This window comes from Anopheles stephensi, chromosome 3 (assembly GCF_013141755.1).
Source record: "Anopheles stephensi strain Indian chromosome 3, UCI_ANSTEP_V1.0, whole genome shotgun sequence".
Classification (NCBI taxonomy): Eukaryota; Metazoa; Arthropoda; class Insecta; order Diptera; family Culicidae; genus Anopheles; species Anopheles stephensi.
In genome coordinates, this window is record NC_050203.1 from 58,830,399 (window position 1) to 58,852,282 (window position 21,884).

The following is a 21,884-nucleotide window of genomic DNA, read 5'->3' on the forward strand; positions in this document are numbered from 1 at the left end:
ATTTAAAAGATAGATTTAAAATTTCGTTTGACGTTTTAAGTAACCTAAAGAGCATGAAGTCTATTCCAAAGACAAAGTTCCACAAATGTTGCTTGAAAGGTGTTGCATTTTTTTTCTAATAAAAACTCAAACGTAGATGTACCATATTTCCCGGAAACATTTATTTGCGCTTCACTCAACATCAAATGAAACATGGTTGGCGTCACATAAAAAAGGTAACATAGATAGGAAGGCGAAAGGTGTCAATTGGGACTCTCCTCACACCAACACAAAGCAAAACAATCGTAAGCGAAAGGACCAACATGAAAGTGGAAGAGAATATGATTTTGAAGATGTACTTTTGCGAGGAAAAAAAGATTTTCCCTGTTACATAAAACTTCTTTTTTTGCATGTTTTATCGCTTTGCTAGTTTCAAAAATGTACAACGAACCGAAATGGGGTTTTCGTGCGTAAATAAACCGCATCAGTCACGCTGGGTTGGGAAAAATCCTTTCCTGTTTCTGGTCCGAGAGTTGTTCACAAGAAAAGTGAGCAGAAGTGAGAAAAGAATGGACGACAGTGAATGTGAATGAGGGCCACACAAAGATGCAATAGGGGACAGTTTTTGTTTTGGAAAGAAATACATCAAATGCACACGCACGTACACACCGCTGTACACAGATACACATAGAAATTATTGCAGCGGATAGATAAAGAGAGAGGGATAGAGAGCAGGATAGAGAGAATGCCACACAGACACACAGATCGCAAGGATTGCGCACATCGAAGATTACACACATACAAGGCACACACACAGACACACGCAGGTATCGAGTAAGGACTTACGGCAAGCCTATAGACACTATCACTTGATGGCACCGTTGGACAGTGCGTAGCGACTCCTGCAAAAAGGTAGGAAAAAAGGTAATTTTGTTACGTTTAAATTTGGAAGGAAAAAATAATAAACCTGACGTCGAATAAGTTCAATAATGTGGTTAGGTTTGCATTTGCGAAGAAGAAGTCAAAGTAATAAGAATGATAGTTAGATTTACTATTCACCAAATAGTTTGCATAGTTCAAGTCATATAATTAAAATAATAAAAAGGATAGATCCAGGAAGCTCCACGTCGAGAGAATGCGTAAGAAAACTCAAGAGAAGAAATGAGAAAAGATAAAAACAAAAAACAAGAATGATAGCATGAGTTAATGACAGAGCTTAAAATATTTCAGCAATACGACCAGTTGTAGAGCAATGCCACCAATTGCATCGTTAGTGAAGTTAAGATTAATCATAAAAAAATATTTATTGCACATGGAAAAAGTTTCCCAAACAAGTAAAAGTTCGTTGAGGGCTGTAACAATAGAAATAAAAAAATGCTAAACCAATACTAGAACAGATTAAGAAACATTTTCTTTGGTGTACGTGTACCAAACCTAACGGCAAAGCTGTCTTTATCATTAGTTAAGACTGTTGAAGCGAATGCATTAATTAGCATTAAATGTTTGTAGATATGTAGGAAGCGTTAAACGGTGAAAAGTTGTTCTGTTTAGCACTTAATAAATAAAAAAACCTCAAGTTTCAGTAAGATTTTTTTCTGAAAAATGGTTTAATTGTAACACATAAGAAAATATCAACGCATCGGCCGAACTCATCCGGCCGATTTATTTATAACAATTGAAATTCATATTATTGATTGGCAAGTACCTTCATTTAAATTGAAATATATAACCTTTGATTAAGAAAATAAACTCAATTCAAAATATAAATTAGTGAATGATAAATGCATACGAAAAAATGCTGCGTTATCCGTTTGTGTTTGATTCTTCTCGCATTGTGCCGATTTAACGAAAACGAATAACATTTAACGAAGGTTTGATTCGACCGTTAAAATCCTAATTTTCATAGGATGTTTCAAGATTAAATATATAATCAATTTGCTTCCAATAACCTCACGATCACGATAAATCAGAAAATATATTAAGAAAAGTATTTTCCTTAACAAACTAACGATAACTTCACAGAACAATATCTGGTGAAGGATTTCAACAGCGCTCCCTGTGGTGGGTATGATAACTAACAATATTTCGATAGTTTCGCTACGTACCGCTAGAGTGCACTGTCCTGCATAATGGGCCACAATTGTGTTTTACTTTCGGTCATTTTATTGTTATACTTCTTTATTATTATTTCTATGCAACAAGATAATGATAAAAATTACATTTTTTTGATTTGATTTATAATCTGTAAGCGAACAAAAATCTTTGAAATAATTTACTTTCTGCTACAGCGCCAGGATTTTTATCATATTTGATTCCATTTCTGGAACTATTTTGAACAGGTTTCTGGGAGTATTACTTGATTAATACTTAACTAAAATAATAAACAATAGCATTAAATACAAAAAGCATACTTTTAAAGAACCTACCTCGTTTACCAAATGCTTTCGGAAGGCAGGCAGCACAACGGTTACACTGAGATATCAAATCCGGTCCAGCCGGAAGGCAAACCACAGTGCCCATGGTACGGAGTTCGGTATATCCCCGGGATGAGCCTCACCGCTATTCGATCCGGTTCACTATTCTTCCACTACTATCACTATTACTTTCACAGTGCAAAACGTATCTGGGAGGACAATTGTCACCACCTACTCGGTCAACTGCTCTTAATCCATCACTGCAAGTCACGGCCAGTGTCCCGGCGATTGTTCCGCCAAGTTCTGCACACTTCAGCCAACCGCGACCGAGCGGATCGATGCTCAACGCTCCATTAATGATCTGCAAATAGAGAAGAAATTTGAAATCCAAATCAACTGCGAATAAAACCGACCGTCCCGTGGCAGTCGTTCGTGACTTGGTGTTTATTTTAACTGGCAAGCCATGGGGACGAGAATCCCAAGAACGCCACGGGATTCATTTTCATCTTCATGTCTCTCCCAGGTATAGCGCCGTGATACAAACGGGGGGCCAGGAGCTTTGGGCTCTGGAAATCGAGCTGTGAAAGTGCACTCGGCACTGGATGCAGGATGCAAAGGTTAGTGGCACTTGTCAAAATAATAAAATCCTTTGGCAAACAAGCGTCCGCATCCGTGTCAGGAACCGTGATGACCGAAGGACACCTGCCGGGCTCGGTTGCAACGCGAATAGCGCGCCCGTCCTTTTGTGCTACCAACCGGCACGGGTCGGTCGACAATCAGTTGGCAGCTTTTGGGAAAAACGCCCGGTGAGTGATGACACTCGTCAGTGCTTCAGTGTTGGTGGTCTGTGTCATTCAGGAAAGATCATTACAAAACGGACCTTCGATGGTGATGATAGTTGGCGATGATGATGGTTTGAGCTTGTCAGTGTCATACAATCTGAAACGAGTGGTGGGGTGGTGGTGGTTTTTCAACACTTCCCCGTGTCTGCGACGGCTCCGAGCTGTTGACCTATTTGTGATTGATTGATTGACAAATGTGCGAAGGCTTTAAATATGACTGATGCGGAGTGACATGATGGGTTACATGTATTTTGATTGTTGTTCGGCCCAAATTTTTCATACCAACGTTCACAACAACAAACCAGTTAGTAAATTTTTTTAAATTTTCACTCAGTCTGTTTGAACACATTCGATAATCTCTTCAACTCAAACTTGCTGAGAGCAATCCATATTCTACATTTTTTGTATCCAGTTGATTAGAACCAGTGTAGGAAGGCTTTTCTTAACTTCGAAGGTTTTGTAGACGTCATTTTTTGTGCGAACCACTGGTCGGATTCAATCCCAACTGATCCTACTCAATTGCTAAACTAAATTTGTCCATTGTTCAAAATCTGGTTTCCTATAAGCCTTAGAGAATTTAAGACAATTAGTTTCTAAAATTTCAGATCAAAGATTGTTTAAAGCATGCCCGGCAGTTTAGCATGACCATGAGTACAATAATTTTGTTGAAGGTCACTCACGACACCCATCACACATTCATGAAGACTTGCGAAGGATTCGCAGAATCATGACAAGGATGTATTCCATCTGAACTTTGAAGATCACATGTGCCTGGTACTTGACTGAAGAGGACCACAGGTCAATCGTTCCGCGAACCATAAATCTCCAACTCTGAACCTCCTCTAGTCCTCCAAAACCTTACAGTCCTCTAGCTAGAAGAGGAATCTACGGATCAATTATCTCAAGGTTCTGTTTAGGTGTACCCCATTGGATGACCAGTTTATAGTTCCAGCTCTCCTTCTGCTTTTTCTTCTTTATTGGCCTAATAACCTCTTAGGACATGCATGCCATTTCTGGATTACTAGACTAATTGATTCCGCTTAGTTGGATAGTCAAGTCCTCACTATGGAAGAACAGCCCTGATGGGATTTAAACCCCGGCCCTGCCGTGCGAAGACCGGCGCCGCTGTCGCATCTACCACCGGAAGATATTACGAGTTACTATAAAAAAAAACCGTTTAAAGCCTAACCGATTTGCTCCACTTGTTCGTCCTTAAACATTCAACAAACACTAAATATTTCTCCACCGTATGTCACCTCATTTCAAAAGCATTCCACAAAACCTCAATCTAAGCATTACCATTGTACCATTACAAACCAATTTTCCTCATCATTTTTCTTCGATAATCACCGTACCGCAAAGCACTGTCGTACAGGCATCGAACATAATCCATCACACACCATCTCGGAGCTGCAAAAACCCAACGCAAATCCCGACCGAGGTATGGTGTTGATCTGCGTAAGGTACAGGAAGCTACAGCGTGTGACGAGTGTCACCGAGGGCACTGGAGGCAGGCACATCCCAAAGGCGATGCAGCATGAAATCGAATTACATGTTGATGAAGCCGTTTATTGAGTTATGGCCACTTCCTACGAAGCGCCAGCCCAACTGCGACTGTGGCTGCTGCACCTCAATGCTTCTCGAACAGCGGCGGCAATGAATCGATCGATTGCCTGCTGACAATTAGAATATTTTAATGCTTGCCTGCATATGGTTGCGTGCATATGGTGGTGGTCGTTGTACGGGTGGTGGTTACATTTCGTAACACACATGGGACCATGACTTCCCTGGTGGGACTGCTGGGCAAGTGGAATTGGATTATCCTCAAGTCAACAACACCACACTTGGTTAGTTGATCGAGCAGGTCCCATCGATATCCCTTTTCCGAATATGTTTGCGAGACGGTGTGTGTGTGTGCAATCAACCACGGTCAATGTGAAAACACTTGCTTCACGTGCTTCTTCTGGTCGTCTAACCTACTCCCACTGTGTTGACTGATGTTGCGATGCTAGAAGTTTGAATAATTTATGCAAATAATTCTGTCTAATGGTATGCGAAGCTTATCCGGTCTCTGGTCAGGATGCTAGATAGCTTCCACCGTAGTCGCCATCGCTGGTGGGTAGCAAACTTGCTCGTCATAACATCCACTGCCGACTGCAAGACTTTGGCCGAAGTAATGACATTATCATCGACCCAAATATCTTCCCATCGGTTGGACGCATCGTGAAGCACCTGGTGCGATTATCGGCATTCACGATGACGAAGATGGTGCCATGATGATGATGATGATGACGAGGTAGCGAAAAGTTTTACGATATGTGGAAGTATCGATTACTTTAAAGTTAGTCAAAGATTGGTTGGGTTTTGTGCCGAGGTGTGCACATTTTTATCGTCGCTCGCTGGTAGATGGTGCCCGTGCACGATTGAGTTTTGCTCTTGCTTGTGAATCCAATTATCGATTATGGTTTTTTTCTTTGCTAGCTCGTTAAGCTCGGTGCTTCGTCTTGGGTGGCAAGTTTGTCATCTTTTTTTGTTGAAGTAAGTTCGCAGTAAGATCGAAAGATGCCGTTTCTTATCGATGACAAAGTGCCATCTATTTATGCAACGTGGTGCAAGGATCACCAAGATGGAAGGATGGAAGCTGCATGAATTATGAAGATTGCAACAAACAGTGTAAAATGTACTGTGCATTTTCATCCGTAAATAACTGAGGAGCAGTTTTTGTTGAAAGTTTTTTACTCGATTTATAACTGATTATCATCACAATAAAAGATGTTAAAGGATGCGTACAGGATGGAACAGGAACTTGTCAAGGAGTTTTTCCGATGCCGTAGTCAAATAACGGTCTGAATCAATTAAGAGCAGAGCAAATAGCTAAATAATAATGAACTGATTTTTTTCTTTTTAAATGAACAATTTTAACCGTCGTACCTGCAAACAAAACTCGCGTTCGAAGGATTATTGTATCTGTAAACTTTTTTTTTGTTTAAATGATTGGCTTTATCCAAAATTTTACACAAGCACCTTAACGTAGAATAAACTAATTTTGAAATTGAAAGCGACATCTTTGAAAGTATGGCAATCATTAGTAAAAAGCAATATTTTTTAGTTCTTTAGTTCTGTGTGGCATATTGTCACCTTAAGAAGATGAAACTATGTTTTCTAAATTTATCTTCCCTGCTATCATTGGCTACTGCTGTGGTCAACTAAAAGCTCTCTCAACGTACAAGAATCTTTCCCCATAAACGCAAACATGCACTGCGCGAAATAAAAATTGCACAGCCATGTTTTATGATAATATTTTTCAGTTTTTAATGTAAAAGCAACCTTAAACCTTTTTAAATAATGGCATTGACAGAAAAAAAAAACGATGTGAACTAAAAATGATACCAGTTCGCAAACGAAGCTTCGTACTCAATTTTTGACAACTTTTACTCGTCTTAACTCAGTTCTGATTAGTTCCTATTAGAGATATAGTTTTGTAACAAAAGTCGTGAAAGAAAAAAATATAGTTTAAGCTTATTTGTAAGAATAGGGTGGAAACAGCTAAGTAGGTTCTGAGGAATGGCGAAGGTTTAAACAAATTATTAATCAGGCATTTGTTTAACGAAACATTGGTTGAAATATCTTCCAATTACATTACTCAAAGACGTTTTTACTTCATAAAAAATGTCTTAAAGAGCGGCCGCACAGGAATACGTGGGAAGAGAAGCTAGCATGTGATGCATGTTAGGTGGAAATTAGTAGAAAGTTACTAAACTAGAAGAATCCAGCATCGTTAGTTCGTGAAGAATTGAAATTAAAAGTGATCACAAGCCATACACAGCATATTCTGTCCAACAAAGAACTCTTGGAGTGGGCTCGGAGCCTCGATCAGTTGAACTAGACCGAGGGTCATAACTCGGATCGATTCAATATCACCGAAAAAGATATTTTCTCTACAGATTAATGTTGGAACTAATATGATGTGTCTACTGATATGAGTTGGAACAGTGATGCTGGTTAACTGATAAGTTGAGAAGCTTTTTTATTTCAAGGAAAGCTTCCATTGGAATGAATTTCATAGAGATTTAAGTCGGAGAGTATCTGATTGTTCCTGATAGTCTTACTGGAGCATGGTAATTCTTGGACTCAGACTGCGTTTAGGAGTATGATAATGCCGCGTTCCTTAAATCTAAACTGACTGCAGTAAGATTTTCACACAATACTTTAATGGATTTTGAATGGATGTGGTTCTCTAGCCATTACAATAGCTCAATTATATCCATTCTCATCACATTTATGAAAAAAAGCTAAACTAGCGATTCAATAAGCTATAGAATTGTCTTCGTGGATGTTTAATTTTATTTGAATATTTGACATAATTTTGCCGTCTGTTCATCAAAAGTCAAAGATCTGCTATTTTTATTTTACACCCTTTTTCAAGAAGTCTTTGACTTTAATGCAAACATTTCGCCAAAAATTAAATATTATGACTCAAAAACTATAAGAAGAGGTTGTTTCGACATTCTTAACTTAAAATAGAAAAATCGGTAAGTAAATTATAAAAATATTGCCAAAAAATACGGTGGTGCTTTTCTTATTTCGCGCAGAGTATTTTTCACAAAGTTCGTAAACTGTCAGGAGAACGGCTCGGTTTTACACTTCTTAAATTTATAATTTGATTTCAACTTGTTTGTTTCAATATAATTTGTTTGTTTAACGGTCTATGACTTGCGCCTACCAAGCAATTTTTCCATTACAGCAACTTAAGCTTGGATACAATAAATTAACAAGTAGTAGGACGCACAGAACAAATGTCCGCATAAAACCACGGATTTTCATCCTGTCCACCATGTTTTTCACCATTTAGATGGATGCTCTGATTCAAGAAAAAAAGTTGTGCAGCAATAAAACCACCTCACAAAAGTGCCTAAGTTTTTATCGTAATTTTCCGCAGAGCTACCACCATCCTATATTGTTAAAAGGGCCAGAATAAGACTTTTTCATAATAACTCTATTCAGATTTTACCTCACTTTCGCCAATATTTTTGTGCTCAGAGATAAAAAATACCTTGAAGCAAACAAATGTAAATCTTCCACTATTTTGTTCATGGAAATGATCTAAATCAACCGACATCGCCGACATAATATTTATTTTAGCAGAAAGTATCGATTTACTTCAGCATAATTTAAACAAACGTTGTTCGCCAACAAGTGAAGCTGCATGAATAAATTAAAAATACATCCTACGAATACGAAACATCCAAAGGTTTTATTCAATTTCGGTGAAAATGCTTATCAATGAGATTTTTTTTAACCTCTTCAGGTGTAAGCAAATTCGGTAAAATTTTAATCAAAATTTCCAACACGGATATATTAATATTTTTTTAAAATTGAACACTTCTCGCACTTTGTTAAACAAGCATACGCAAAATGCACCCCATTCAATCCCATTTCCATTGCATTGACTAATCTTTACGCTGTTGCACTGCTGGATTAATCCGTGGGCTCCACGGAATTTTGTCAGCAAAGGAACAACACCGAGATTCGATTAATTTACCCTGCCCAGCACATGCATGCAATCCATTTTCCAGCCTGCACGTTGCGCACATTACGCCCTGTGCAACAAATTGAGAATGAAAAGATAAATAGTTTTCAATCTCCTGTTTAAAGCACGCAGGATAATGCTGATAATGCAACACTGAACGGTTGAAGCGTTGTCCTACCTTTTCTGTGTGCCTGAGGCTCGTAACACACACACACGCGCGCGCATACATCGCCTTCCTAATCATAATGCCATTAAATAATTCGTTCGTTTTATCACCACACGAAGGGAGGAAGCGGTGAGGGGCTGAAGCGGGAGAAAGGGGGAGAAATTCAATTTCCCGCCAAGCGTCAAATTGAGTGCTCCTCCCCGGAGGCCAACCCAAACCCCGAGTTCCCTCCCAATTGACAGCAAAGCTTTCGTAAGCGCCGATTGTCGAAATGTGGCTCGAAATGCAGAACTGACTGCAAGTGGTTCGTCGTACGCAGCAGTGTGGTACAGCTGATAGCAACACGATCGATCGCCCTCGCGATCGTGATATGATTAACGAGTCGCCCAGTCACTTAACAAATCACAACCGACGACTAAACTGGGCGATTGAACCGTGGCGCTTTTCTATACTTTCCGCATTAATCGATTTCAAGTGGTCTGCCCGATGGAAAGCATTTGAGCCGGTGGTTCGCTTTCAACCGGACACCTGGTTCGCTCAGTGCGTATGTGATGCAAACACGCTTGCCAACCGAGAACGATTGGTTGCAATTGACCCCCCTCCGGTGCAGTTGCAACAAAATGCCATTAAATGAGCGATTTGAAAGAGCTTTTACGCGCGGAGTTGATTTTTTTTTGCACTCGGCGGAGCTGATTGCGTGGGGGAATATATAGATATTGACAGAGGGTGGTGTTCAGATGATTTCTGATATTGAGAACGGTCAGTTAATAGAAAGAATTCGTTAAACTGTCAGTTAAACGGTGTGACAGATATTGATTGTAGAAATCAATTCGATCAGTTTGGAAATGGCAAGACACAAATTATATCCAATCAGCATTCTGGCGTGAGGGATTAAATAACACGTATCTTGCTGCGTGGGACACATGAGGTGGGACTGAGCTATTTTTATGTTGTGCAATGATCTTCTCCTACTTCGCAGGCACTGTGACGCTGAGAGGTCTTGACCTTCCAGTTTTGACTTCCTTGACCTGATTTACTCGTAACTGGACAATTGGTGCGCCGGACAGAGGGTTCACTCTGAATGGCATTTGATTCTTACTCCCAACTATACTGGAGTATATGCAAAACCATATGAATTTTTTTCCATATGAAGACCGGCACCGCACCCAGGAATCATTCTGAACGAAGTTATATTACAGCCGTATGTTATGTGAGGTAGGTGAAAATGCCCCATTTCCAGAGTGAATGTAACACTCTATTGCTTGCATTACCAAAGCTGAAAAATCATTATCAGCCTATGTTTTCCCCTCTTAACAATAAATTAGTAAAAACTTATGTATCACAAATCAAGTATCAATTGAAAAGAGAATCGCGAAAAAAAAAATCCTGGAAAAGAAAAGGAAAAAAGACGTGGGAACGACCGTCGCCCCCAATGTTTACCCGTAAATTATCCCACCAGGCAACCGGCTAGGAGTAGGAGGACAAAGAAGACAGGAGATAACGCAGAACAATGTGTAAGACATACATTTGCAGCAGGGCGTGAATCCGGAGGGCGGAATCAAAAACAAGTCCGGAATCAAAAACGAGTCCGGATTCAAAAACGGTTCCGGAATCGAAAACGAGCCCGGAACCAAAACGATTCCAGACTGGTCGGAATTGTTCTTTCGGATCGGATCGGACTCATTTATATGCTGGATCGGATCGGAATCGTGATTCCGAACCGGAGCGCCCATGCCTATTGAGAACATAAGACTCTTGTAAACAAATTTAATGCAATAAAACTGTGACTAGAAAATAAAAAATTATCTTAACAGACATACAAAAATATCTTCGAGTACGTTTTGTGGATGTAAATAGCTGGTCAATCTTCTAGACACCATAAAAGGTCTAGTCAACTTTAAATAATAACAATCCAACAATAAAAATGACCAATTCTTAGGCTGGTGTCATTGTTCAGTCCGGTCAACTCTTCGAATAGTCGTACAAACTTGGTATGGGATTTGACGGAAAAGGTCGTGCAATCAAACTGCCAACCGACCTCCTTGGTCAAATTTTATACAAAGTTTGTAAGACTATTATAAAAAGTATACGACCGAGCAATAACACCAACCTTTCTACAGTTTGTACAACCTAGTAAATGTTAACATGACAAAGAATCAACTGAGATCCAATCCAATCCAATTTTTTATTAAATAATTCAATTATTTAAATATTTCTATAATTCGTGCCATGATATGCCACGCGATTGCTATGTATACTCAGGAAAGTATGCTAACGGTCTTCAAACTTAATTTAAAATTTCAATAAGATTTAGGTTTTAATGAACTCTAAGGATATGTTATGTGGGTTTGAAGTACCCTACTAACTTAAATAATAATAAACAAATTCTAACACTAAAGTTAATTATCAGAATCCCAAAAAATAGTAAATACTAGATCCAAATTTTAAAATCATACCCGAGTATTTATTTTCATTTTATCAGAAGAAAAAGTTAAACTAAAGTATCTTTTCTATTAAAGGACACCAGTTTGTGAATACATTTCTTAAAAAACGAATATCGCAAACAGTATAAACATCCGAGTTATCTTACAACTTTCATGTAATTGATTGAACAATTAAAAAACTTTATAACAAGAATGAGAATTATAGTGTTCTAGGCAATTAAATGAGGAATTATGACCAATTTCGGAAAAACTTGCATTGACTGGAGAATCAAATTGCCCCCAAACGAAATTTAATAAATGCATAAATTTATGACAACGGCCCCCAAACAAGATTGTCCAATCTAGTCCTGCTAGATTGAATTCCACAGGTAAAAGGGGGAAAATTTGGAGCTAGTAAATTTTGCCGTTTAAACCCCATCTCACAAACCGTCGCTTCCATGCCCTGATTGAACTTCAACCTCACCTGAAGCACACTGTGCCGAACAGGTTGGTTGAATAATTTGTTCACGATCTGTTCGGGCCCAGCGTAACGGGCGGGCCCAATCGATTGCTCGGAAAATAGGTCTACATCACACCACCTACCCTCCTCCCCCTCCCCTCCCCCTTTTCCACACCACTCTCCACGGTCTGATTTACAACCTCGTCCGTCCCGGAAAGGTCAACACCAGCGGCATCAAAATTGGAGCAAGGTTACGGGAACAAACATGTCGCTTGTCGTAAAGCCACGCATCCGCCCCATGAAAGGAAAAGCTCCCTGGTGCCGAACCAGTTTCCCGAGCCCGTCCGTTTAGCCGGAATGCGATGCGAACTAGCCCTACCAGCCGGGCCAGGGGTTACTATATTAAATTATCCTCCGGGCCACTTGAACTTGTAACCATCCCGAGCCTGTGCTCCAATCGGATTCTTCTTTCGGTTCGATTATCGTCCAACTGAATTGTGTGGAGCGACGCGCTATTTTTCTTCCCAGACAATGAGCGCTAATAAATTATGTCAACGTTTTCAAGTATTCAATTATGCTGTGTCTCCCTGCACCCGGGGTGCCAACCGAGACCATATTTCGCATCCTTCCTGACGGTGCGTGCGCGCGAGTGCGCCGTCTGGAGCGCGTCGTACTGTGCAGATTCCAGTTTTGTGCTCGTGCCCGGATGCAAAAACTTTAACCTACAGACGCTTTCGTCGCCGTTCTTCTCAATGGAACCAGATTTTTTGCTTTCGTTTTCGTATGCTCCAGTTTTCTTCCACCGTTATGCGTCCGTTTTTTTCTCCTCCTCTGCTGCTGTAACTTGATGCAACATAAACCAGTCCACGTGTTTGTCTGTCCTCGTTCGTCTCACACGTGGGGCGTGTTGTTCGGTGCCGCGATCCGTTTTGCCAACCCAATTGGGCCATAAATTAATCGTGCTTTAATCATTTCCTTGCCCCTTTCGCGTCTTTCGTTCTTCGGTTCTTGATGTTGCCCGTCTTTCATCACAACGACGGTACGCCGCTGGAAGGTGATGGTAATACGCATGTAAGTTGCAGCATTGTACATGACCACACCGGGCCGCGTGAATCAATCGATGGCACCCTTAGCACCGGAAAGGTCTCGAGTGAAATGAGGCGCACTGAAGCGTGCAAGACGCACAACAGCCCAATAAACAAAACAACTTCGCTTGAGCTTGAAATGATTTATTATCCAGCTCGCTCAGATGGCGTGCGAGGCTTACATATTGCTTTGGTGCTGCCTTTTGAACGTTTCTCAAAAGCGATTGATCGGGAAAGGCTCCCTGAACGAGCTTCCTGAGAGCTGTAAGCGGTGCTGAGTGGTGAATACTGTTTTATTGGATTTTCAAATGGTTAATTCTTTAAAAAATAAACAATAAATAATTGTGGAAACATTTTTTAAATAATATATTAAGGACAAATATTTTCCGTTGGGCAAAGGACTTCAATAAATGTGTCCTAGAATATTCGTACCGTTCAAAAGACAGATAGTAACAATCTCATCCGTTCACAGCGGACTTCTAGTCAGTTGAATGGATTTCTATCGCACGTGGTCCCACGGGACCACAAGGAACGAGTTTTCTCAATCAACACACACGATTGTTACCAAAGGTCAAGTTTACCAGCAGCTAGCAGAAGCTAGCAGTGGTGTAATTTACACGCTCCAGCATGCACGAATAGCTGGTGTGGGGAGGAAAAAACTTTACCACAACGTGACCGAGCAAAAACGGACACAAATAGATAAATGAACTCACACGTAAAAGAATGTCACACGTGCTAATGAACAATGTGCAACATCAACACTGTACCGTCTCATGGTCGTGCTTTCGCGTTGGTCTGAAGGGATTTTTCTGCCGTGCTGTTACTGTATATCCTTGTAACCACCAGCATCAGCATCAGTCTCAGATGAACTTTCGATTATGTGTTCCACCAACGCACCGCACGAGCGTGATGGGTGGCTTGCAATTGCAGCAAGCGTTTCCCAACACCAGCCGGACTCGGGATTGACCGACCCCAACATAAATGAAATTATACAAAAAGATTACAACTTGTTCTCGTTGTGGTCTGGACCGGGCACCGAGAGCCCGTTTGCACCGAATCACGCCACAAATCGTTATTTATGAAACGCATGGTGAGCGTGACCATGTCGTCATTTGGTGTGAGCTCGTACATGCACCAACAACTACACTGCACGCTGCGTTTACAAATGAGTGTTTACTAATTAAAGCGTGATAATGGAAAAGTTTGTTGAGATTGTGGAATTGAAATCATGTTCCTGATTGAGGTGATTTGCTGTGGCTGTGAGTGGGGGAATCTGTTCAGTAAAGGTTACAGCATAACAAATGCAGAGGAAAATGTATTATTCGAGCTTTTCAATCCACGTGATAAATTATTTGAAGCACGACTTAAATACATCAAAAAGTATAAGTTTTACGACAATTTCAGGGATGATATGTTTTTTGTTTACCTAAAAATCATTAAATTCTTCTTCTTCTTCTGTGGCACTACAACCTCGAGAGGTCTCGGCCTGCCATTTCTGGCTTTCTGTGACTTAATTTTACCCGTAGAAAAGTAGTCAGCCTTTCGTACGGGGAGGCGGTCTGGATGGGATTTGAACCCCGGCCCTGCCGTGTGAAGACCGGCGCCGCTGTCGCCTCGGCCACCGGACCGCCCCGTGGAAATTTAGTGGAAAGTCTTATATCGTTAATATTTTTATTGTCCACTGTTTTTTTGTCCCTTTTATATCAACGAATTATTGCTATAAAATTTGCAGAAGCTAGCTAAGTACCAATTTCTGTCATTTTAAAATGTTTTGTAACTTAAAAATAAGCAACTTAAAAATTCCTTTCTAAGGCAATGTTATCAACGATTTTGAGAGCTTTCATGTCTCATTCCTTTTAAGCAAAATGAAACCATTCAATCAATATCATTCACAAGATGACACCAGCGAAAGGAAGGTCTAAACTTTAAGTGAAGACGACTTGAAGATCTAATTCTTCAACATACGCCCAAAATGAACAATCTAACGGATTAAACCCCTATCGTTGAGGGCATACAAGTATTTGAACAAAATATTTTATGTTTTTCATCATCGTCTGGTTTGGTTTGATTTATGGAAAAGTAATCAAACCAAAACGTAGCAAATTAATCAGTCCCGAGTACGGGGAAGCGGTCTGTATGGGATTTGTATCTCGGTCCTTCGGTGTTCTTGAAATGCATGCTAAAATCCTGAAAAACTCTTCGGAACACAAGAGTTAAATAACAAGTAGGTATTTTCTAATCATTGGATGCCACCTAACACTACCTACAGTCTACTACTAAATGGTCTAACTACTAAACTGATTCTTGGTTCCAGTTGGTTGAAAGATCCTCAAATTTGTCTTATATAATTACAACTAGGTTAGGAAACCTTGAAGGCATTTCTTCGTATTATTTTCCTTGTACAACCTATGTTATTTCTCTAAAAGTTTGCAACACTTGTAATTCATTTCAATGCTAATTCTGATAAAGCTACGTTTCACTCTGACTCAGGCAATAGGTGTGCAAGTTTGCAGATATTGCAGTGATCTTAGATACTTTTTAAGGTACCATAGATACTCTGGTTTGGTTTGGGCAAACTGTGGTTAAATAAAATACTACACACTTCCTGGTCTATGTTCCGAGTGAGCACCAAACCACATAACCACTTCTTTAGAATACATTTTTTAACTTCACGGTAAAATAATTCAAAAGATCAGAAGTTCTTGGACACTAACACACCAGTTCATTCGCCGCCATCTAAAATCAGTCTTGATTGAACCAGATGGATGCAACATAAATATTCAATCCCATTTTTCTCACCACATTCTCAAAATTCTTCACATCACATTCAGTGTATTTCTTGTGTATCGAAGGGATATGTTACGTATGCTGAAAGAAAAACCCAAATAAAATGCGCTAGCAAAGCAAATCCTCGCTCATCTCCACATTGTATCTCATCGCTTTGTTTATCTTCCTTTCGTCAACAGATATCTCATCAAAGCTAGTCCATGTTTGAAACAGCACCGCTCGCGCTATATCATCTCCCCCGTCCGACCTTTGCCAATACCTCATAATTTAAATATTATTTGTGACATTGTCACCCCTCTAACAAAAAATCTAGACTCACGTTAGGAAACATTCTTTTTTTTTCTGGTGTGCGATCCTTCTTTTCCGTTCCGATTTGACACAGAGCAAACGATCAAAAGTTCCACGGTGTCCCACCAGCACGGCATCACTTTGATCCTACGCTCGCCGAAAGGATGTGATTGCAAACGAAGACAAACAATGTTTAAAACGTAATCATCCGGCGATGCGTGGGCCACGCTGGCACAAGCGTCTGAAGGTCACAGTCACAAATGGGAGGCAACCGACCAGGCAAGACACTCGCTTAATCGTACCCAGTCCAGGGGCTTCAGGTGACTGGAGTATCACTTTACATCCCGGGTTGGTTTTATGGGATTTTAATTAGCATCCTGCAGTGCCAGAACATAAACGGCGCTTCAAGGCGATGCTCCAGGGTGGATATGAGTGATGATGTTCTGAAGAGAAAAAGAGTAAGTTCACCTATAGACGGCTTCATTCCGTGCTAGCCTGGATGTGTGCAGAAAGCGATACCAGAGCACTAGGCAAAAACTTAACGCCATGTTTAGTGTTTCGTCGAAGTGTTTGAACGCCAATCATGGCACTGGAGCGCTGGTTCAAGTTTTGAACCATGAACCCGGCAATGTCAATCATTCTTTCGCCACCGGGGTTACCGACTAAACGGTCTGTGGTTGCCGGCGGATGTTGTGCCGTTGATTGGTTTGCTGGTGCGTGCCAAACACACCGACCAAGGCTGCATACGATGATGGCTGAGGTTGGATGTGTTGCATAATTATCGCCCCGGCAGTCTCTTCTTTCCACGGACCAATGGAGTTGGTGCACCTGTCCTTCAAAAACGCCCAAAGGCAAGGGACAGCCCGGGCAGGAGACAGACCATATGGGCAGCACGCAAATGAAACAGTTGCCTGCCCGGAACGGAAATGTCATGGTGACGAGCGTGCAACGCGAGATGAACTTTAATAATCGGCGTGATGCAGTTGCTGACATGCGCGTATTGCAATTAACCAGCTAAAGTGAGTCGATAAATTAATGAGCAATGAATCAAACATCAATTGAACAACGATCAATTACGAACAGTGGATAGTGGACATGTAATAAGTGGCACGAGACAAGCTCAAAAAGAAGTTAAAGATAGCAGGGAAACCAACATAAATGTTTCAATGCGTTGAGTGATGCTGGATAATTATTTATCTGGAAGTAAAGCCTCCGATTAACTTTTTTAATAGTTAATAATCTCTGCATGATCCCTAGCTTGCTCTTTTTTTTGCTCTGATACTGTTTAATGAACAAGAAACTTTAATAGATTTTTTATTTCAATCATGTAGAGTTAATAGAATTATTTGGAATATGACCTCCTTAATGATAATAGCACCAACAATCAATCCCTGTCATAATTGGTTTCATCGATTGTTTTTTTTTCGGTATTTGAGTCATGTCGGAGATATAGTGGTGGATAATAAAATAATACCACACTTATATCTGATTTTCAAAACAGAACAGGATAATCTTACCAAAATTTGGATAGGATTTTGGATCCCAATGATAGGGATCGATTTTTTGGGATTCTTTGCAAAAATTACACTTAGACGACTTGTTGTTTATCTGAAGCATAAACAAATTTTAAAGATTTTTCGAAATTTTGGTGGTCTAGCCAACGGTAGGTCTAGATGATATTTTTTTAAATTCTTAACAACCTTTTAAGTTTTTAATTAAGCTATCTTTTGCATTTAAACAGCAGATGATCATAAAGTTGTGTGAACCACTGTAATGCCGTAACTGCATACCAAATAATTATGCCGAATAGAGAAATAGCTCAATCCACATTAGAATAACGTTAACTTCTATAGAATGCGTGAATGTTTTATCTACCACAAAATCCAATCTTTAATATTTGAAGACATTTTTAAAATTTACATTTGAATAGTCGAAACTTTAAAATGTTCAAACCGAGGCGCAAATATACTTTATGAAGCTTTTGAGCTCTGTAGCCAATAAGACCCTATAAACATAAAGGTTCTTCTGTTGACGAAGCTTCTTCAACAGTTTCTTGGTAGAAGAGCCGTCGAAAAGACGATGCCCTATTAAGACGAGGCGGGTTCATTTATTAGCTAAAGCCCTTTGAAGGAGAAAGCAAGCCTGACGGTCTACTATTCCATTACCAGGCAGTTAACTATATCACCATCGCATTTCAACAAGACATTCACGAAAATGGCAGTTAACTTTGTTTATTTATTTTAAATTATGATGCCTTGACACCGTACTGTCGACAGTTAACTATATTTTCTTCTTCTTCTTTGGCCTAACGACCTCTTAGGTCATGCCTGCCATTTCTGACTTACTAGACTTAATGATACCACTTAGTTCGATAGTTAATCCTTACTACGGGGGAACGATCTGGATAGAATTTAAACCCCGGTCCTGCCGTATGAAGACCGGCGCTGTTGTCGCCTCACCACCGGGTCGCCCGGGTTACTATATAGTTAACTATATAATAATATAAAATATTTAAGTGAATACTGACGAACACGAGCAGTCCAACATCTTCTACAAGCCTTGCTGTAGTTAGAATTCTCCTCAGCCTATTACGATCCAAAGCTTAACTAAAATATCCGTAAATTACAATTAACTCCATTTAATCAATTAAATAAGCACCCTGCTGTGCACCATGCTGAATAACAAGCACAACATAATAAATCTGCCCGGATCTCACCAGCAAACCTCCACGTGTCATTCTGCTGATGCTGATTTCCTGTAGCAAATCAAGCACTCTTTTAGCGCAAATAGCACAGCTTCCATCCTTTGGCAATCCACCCATTCCGTCCTACACTTATCAGCTTGATACGTCTACCAACCCACACGATCCTGCCGGTTACCCCAACAATCTGCGGAATGTTTTTGTTATGTCGTTCCCCGTTCACGGAAACAATTAGGAACGTATTTGCTTTGCACGGCGATAGCACAAATGTATCGCATCCAATTTATAGCTCATTATTGTGCCGGAACAGAACGCGAGTGGGTTGCACTAGACCGTTTAGGAATCCGTGCGAACGGGTGGGCGTGATTATTCAATTCATAATAAACAAACGCTACATTAATAAAGTACGCGAAACAAATATTTTTCATAGGGAACGATTTTGCTATTTACGGCGAAAGCGAGGCTTATTTCTGAACCACGTGCATCACAGAGAAACAATTTAAAAATACCAAGTTCATACCAAAGAAACAGTTTCGTGTAAGGAAACCTCTGGAATGCATCGTAATCGCATGCCAGCGATCAGTTAACCAGTCCAATGTGGTCCACCAGACAGAAAATCATAAATAAAACTCCGATCAAGGGTGAAAATTAAGCTCCATTCAGTCCCGCGCCTACCTTTTATCGGACTGCAACCTATCTCCAGTATCTACGCCACCCAAAACTGCCTTGAGTTGTGGTTAAAAGCTCGCTGGTGATAGTGTCACGCCCGGGTTACATGCTCACTCGTGCTCAGGGTCTCCGGGTCACGCTATATTCGTCTTGTCAGTGTTGTTGTTTTCTTAGTCCTGCCCAAAAAGCCCGGGTCCCAAATATTGGAGCATGGGCTCAAGATATCGCCATCGGCGTGCTATTCGCGGTGCTACCACAGCCACGCTAGAACACTCGGGGGACACGTTCAATGATTCACTACAGTGACCATATGCCTGTGAGGTTGTGCAGGGTTAATTCGAAAGGTTCGAAGCCCCAATTTCCGGCCAGGGGTTTTTCCGGCACATCAGGGATCGGGGTGTTTGAAATATGACTCACCCCCGGTGTCAACCCAACCTGCATCATCTAACGAAACCTAGAATTTTCCAATTGCCAGATACCCAGAAGCCGGTGATGGTATGGACAGTGTGGTAGAGTTTTAATTGTTAATCAGCCTTTTAATGGGCAATTTAGGACGTCGCCGAGTATCGATTGCAGTTTCAGCTAGGGAAAGGATCGAGTTCAAACCGGCCGCGGTGGTCACCCAAAAGGGCACACGGAAAAGCTAGCGGCGAGCGATTAATTAATGCTGAAAAATAAATGTACCGCCCGGTTTCGTGCTACTGAATACGAGGTTGCCCCAGTTAAGATGTGGCAGCTAGTCGTAAGTGAGGCTTACATTTATGATACCCATTTCGGGAAGAAACTACAATATTTTAATCGATGCTAGAAACAAAAACATGCCTTGTATGGTTTGGTCAGCCATTTAATAGCCGCAAGGTAAGCATGAACTGTCTCTTTTTCCAGTGTCGTTATAGTTAATTTTTATGTTTTTCGATCCATCAAGCTTGTTCTTCAAGGATCGAAACCTTTCGGTTGCGCCAAAACAAACTGTTTGCTATTTATTATTATAGAACTATTCTGATTTTCAATTAAAGCGATCATTAAGCAACCTTTAATATTTCAAACCCTCCATCCAATCAAACGACTTCCTCGTCATCAACACAGCACGCGAAAGCTGATTTATCGAACCAAAGAGGCAAATTGTGCCATTAATAATAATGCTCGCATAAGCATCCGCCACAACAACAGCAACCAAACAAGAAAAAAAACCGAACCTTCCATCCAGCATCCCATAAACCCGGACCGAATGGACAAAAACCGCGAACCGAACAAACCCCAAAGCGAGGCTCAAATTTTTCCTTCTTTGCCTTTTCATCGCTGATCCTTGTTTCTGTTGGGCGCAAAAAAGGCGTACGCAGGCACACACACACACACACACAAAAAGGTAGCCGTGAAATGACCGAGAACACACGCTGTTCTGATTAATTGCCCTCGTAAAAGATTGAATCATCGACTGTCGGCGGCGTTGGACTTTCGTCTCCACAGTTTCGCGGTCATCCGTCTTGCTTCGCTTTCTCGGTCGCCGTACACGGCCCGGTTCGATGCTGGAAAGGGCAGCTATCAGCAAATGATTTGGCGAAGTGGTTCGAAGCCTCCGGGGAGCTGGTGAGGCAATGTACAGAAGTGGTTGCTGTCTTGTGCTGCTGTCTTGGCCGATGCATTCGACAGTGACCGGATGTTTGTGGGGTAGTTGGTCAAAAGACTTACAATCGATATTGGTTGGAAGATGTGTGTGTGTGTGTTGGTTGTTTAATAAATAAGGACTTATCTGGAACAGTTTTTTTCTGTTTCATTCCTTTATGAAAACTTTATTAAAGAAGTTTTTTTACAATATTAGGATAAATTTAATTTAAATATTTTTTTACTAGCATCCTTAACCCCTTTTTTAGTAAATAAGTGTAAAAAATTGCTCAAGATCTCAATATCCAACCCCAAGATAATGTACTTCAGCCCATAGTGCTCCACAAAAACCCAGAACTCTTGGCTGCTGTTGGGGCGCTCACGAACGCTCCAACACCCAACGGCAATACCTTTTCATCATTTCGCTCGGAATCGAACGCCGAAGCCCCAAACCAAACGGACCACCATTTTCACCAGCCACCGACGGAGCCTGAAGACTTTGCCGTTCCGTTGTCAGGCGCCGACGACACCGAGAACCATCTGGAGCAAGGTCAGGGAGCGATGCAATAACGATGCACCGCCTCAGACCGCCGTGTGATGCAAGCAAAACCATTGGCGTCCGCTAACGAATGTCACGTGGCGGCGAAGCAACGCAACAGCAACAGAACACCAGCAAGATGGCTGTGAAGCCGGGCTGCGTGCTACCACGACTTCAAGTGGCACAACGGGCACAGCAAACAACAGCAAAAGTCCTACCATCTGAAACTCGTAACCGAACTGGATCAGGTTATTTCTGGCCAGCATAATCGATGGCCTTGAATTTATTACGCTCCTTCGGTGTACCGATCTTATTCTGCTGCTGGGAAGATTTCGTCGCATCCTGTGCACCGGAGACACGGGTGCGAAATGCAATCTGGCATGCAATGTGAAACTTGAAG

General features: G+C 40.9%; 1 long non-coding RNA gene across 1 annotated transcript in view; it reads right to left on the minus strand.

The window, feature by feature from the left end:
- Positions 1 to 295: 295 nt before the first annotated feature.
- Positions 296 to 21,884, minus strand: part of LOC118509009 — a 55,361-nt gene continuing 33,772 nt past the window's right edge. Inside the window, exons 3-4 of the long non-coding RNA XR_004905832.1 lie at positions 2,406 to 2,754; positions 296 to 881 (exon numbers count right to left, since the gene is read on the minus strand). This is a non-coding gene — a long non-coding RNA (uncharacterized LOC118509009). The remainder of the gene's footprint in view (positions 882 to 2,405; positions 2,755 to 21,884) is intronic.